The sequence below is a fragment of the Arachis ipaensis genome, chromosome B07, assembly GCF_000816755.2.
Source record: "Arachis ipaensis cultivar K30076 chromosome B07, Araip1.1, whole genome shotgun sequence".
NCBI lineage: Eukaryota > Viridiplantae > Streptophyta > Magnoliopsida > Fabales > Fabaceae > Arachis > Arachis ipaensis.
In genome coordinates, this window is record NC_029791.2 from 55329229 (window position 1) to 55332842 (window position 3614).

A 3614-nucleotide genomic window follows, 5' to 3' on the forward strand; every position below is an offset into this window, starting at 1 on the left:
AAGTGAGGTTTGGGTATATTATTTATGTTGCTGATTTACTTAGTTATTGTGATGGTTGAGGAATGCTATTTGTAGCTGAAGAATTGCTAATGCGGTTGAGACTTTATTTAAGTAATATGATTTAAAGAAAGGGTTTTAAACGGTTTCAAGTAAGTCTTAAGAAATTTTGAAAAGGTTTGATAAAGAAAACTACATTGGAAACCGGAGTTAATTATTTGCATGTTAATCATTACTTTTACGGCATTCCCATTCCCTACTGAGAACGTGTGGTTTGTTCTCACCCCAAAATCTTCCACCCTTTCAGTGACACAGGTTCAAAGATTCAGTTTGAAGCTGCGGGCGATTCTAGAATTTATTTACGAGTTAAGTTTATGACTTGAGTTTCTCTCATAGAATTCCCTCGCCCTTACTGCTTAAGGTTTTTATTTTATGCAGAGGGATAGGAGTTGTACCTGAATTTTATTTAAATTATTTTGTATAATATTACTATTTTTAATAATTATGTGATTATTATTACTTGGTGATGTTTGCTATATGATTTTAATTAATAAAAGCAAAAAAATCCTGGTATTTTTACTAAAATTGAATCGCGATATCAAACTAAAGGCTTAATAGTAAATAGTTAATAAGGAAAACAGGTCAGTAACACCTTACTTTTGGTACGATCATGATGTATTGGAACTTGGGTCGTTACACATTGCTTTTTGTTTTTCCATAACCATTTATGGCACCTAAGGCTAGAGAAACCTCTAGAAAGAGGAAAGGGAAGGCAATTGCTTCCACCCCTGAGTCATGGGAGATGGAGAGATTTATCTCAAAGGTCCATCAAGACCACTTCTATGAAGTTGTGGCCAAGAAGAAAGTGATCCCTGAGGTTCCTTTCAAACTCAAAAGGAATGAGTATCCGGAGATCTGACTTGAGATTCAAAGAAGAGGTTGGGAAGTTCTCACCAACCCCATTCAACAAGTCGGGATCTTAATGGTTCAAGAGTTCTATGCAAATGCCTGTTTTTCGGTTTTTAAGCTTTATGCTTATTTATATTTGTGTCTTATTACATGATCATTAGTGTCTAAGAGTCTATACCTTAAAGCTATGAATATGAATCCACCACCTCTCTTTTCTGTTTTTTGGTTTTTAAGCTTTATGCTTATTTATATTTGTGTCTTATTACATGATCATTAGTGTCTAAGAGTCTATACCTTAAAGCTATGAATATGAATCCACCACCTCTCTTAAATGAAAACTATTTTAAAAACAAAAGAACAAGAAGTACATGGTTTCGAATTCATCCTTGAAACTAGTTTAATTATTTTGATGTAGTGGCAACATTTTTTGTTTTCTGAATGAATGCTTGAACAGTGCATATGTCTTTTGAAGTTGTTGAAGAATAAGGAAAAAGGAGGAGCTACAGAACTCCAAATGGCTCGCTCTCAATTGCGTTGGAAAGTATACATCCAGGGCTTTCCAGCAATATATAATAGTTCATACTTTGAATAAGGATAGATGACGTAAACTGGCATTCAACGCTAGTTCCATGCTGTATTCTGGAGTCAAACGCCAGAAACAGGTTGCAAAGTGGAGTTCAATGCCAGAAACATGTTACAAACTGGCGTTCAACTCCAAGAAAAGCCTCTACAGGTGTAAAGCTCAATGCTCAGCCCAAGCACACTCCAAGTGGGCCCCAGAAGTGGATTTTTGCATCATTTACTCATTTCTGTAAACCCTAGTAACTAGTTTAGTATAAATAGGACTTTTTACTATTGTATTTACATCTTTAGTTTTATCTTTAGATCACGTTTTGGGGGGCTGGCCTCTCGGCCATGCCTGAACCTTCATCACTTATGTATTTTCCACGGTAGAGTTTCTACACTCCATAGATTAAGGTGTGGAGCTCTGCTGTTCCTCATGAATTAATGCAAAGTACTACTGTTTTTCTACTCAATTCAAGCTTATTCCTATTCTAAGATATCCATTCGCACCCAAGAACATGATGAATGTGATGATTATGTGACGCTCATCACCATTCTCACTTATGAATGCGTGCCTGACAAACACTTCCGTTCTACATGTAAACAAGCTAGAATGAATATCTCTTGGATATCTAATACAAGGGACCGAGTCTGAGATATTAGAATCTTCGTGGTATAAGTTAGAACTCATGGATGGCCATTCGTGAGATCCGGAAACTCTAAACCTTCTCTGTGGTATTCCGAGTAGGATCTAGGAAGGGATGGCTGTCACGAGCTTCAAACTCGTGAGTGCTGGGCGTAGTGACAGACGCAAAAGGATAGTAAATCCTATTCCAGTATGATCGAAAACCGACAGATGATTAGCCATGCAGTGACAGCGCATTGGACCATTTTCACAGAGAGGATAGGATGTAACCATTGACAACGGTGATGCCCTACATAAAGCTTGCCATGGAAAGGAGTAGGAATGGTTGGATGAAGACAGCAGGAAAGCAGAGGTTAAGAGGAACGAAAGCATCTCTATACGCTTATCTGAAACTCTCAGCAATGAATTACATAAGTATCTCTATCGTATTTTAATTATCTTTTAGTACACTATAATCTCTTAATACATTTGAATCCGCCTTACTGAGATTTACAAGGTGACCATAGCTTGCTTCAAGCCGACAATCTCCGTGGGATCGACCCTTACTCACGTAAGGTTTATTACTTGGACGACCCAGTGCACTTGCTGGTTAGTTGTATGAAGTCATGAAATAGAATTAAGAACATGAACGTGCGTATCGAGGTTTTAGCGCCGTTACTAAGGAAGGAATGATCGCGATTTCGCACACCAGGATGCTTATACTCAAATAATGACGGACGTCACCACGGGCAAAATCTCCTTGGATACGGTCCTGAAAAAGAATGGCCAGCCTGAGGCAACTTGGGAATACGGCAAGGGAGAACAGCCTGTACCCTTGAGCATTACGTGCAAAGACCTCAACTCGGAGGTAAGGATTTGGCAGCAGATCATTGCCGATTACATCCTTCCGAGCACGCATGCCACGCATATCAAAATCCGGGTGGCAGTTCTACTATGGGCTATTCTGGAGGGGAAGAGGATCTCTGTTCTTTCCCTTATCAGAGAGTCGATGATGAAGGTGAACCTACAACAGAAATTCAACGTTCCCTTTCCATCCCTCATCACCAGATTAGCAGCCTTATCTGGTGTAGAGAGACGCCCAACTGACTGGACATCTGTCTACATCAGTAAGCAGCCGTATCTGCCATACGGAGATTATAACGGGCCGCCTCAGAAGAAGAGGAAGACTATTGAGCCTCCATCAGCAGCAGCAGAGTCTTCAGCACCTCCTTCAACACCCGCACCCAAACCCTGACCTCAGACACCATATGAGTTATGTCGGGACATCCTTCAGGCCCTCCACCGATCCAAGTGCCGCAATGCTCGCTGCTTACAGTGGATAGTGGCGAAGTTTGAGGGTAGAAACCCTGGGCCACCTCCTCTAGATACACTAGAGCCAGAAGCCGAGGAGCCTGCATTTGAGGCGTCAGCAGCTGAAGCTGGCCAGGTAGTCCAGCCACCTGAGCAGAGACCTGAGGAGCCCATGACTGATGAGGCAGTGGTTGAGAGTACTGAGGAG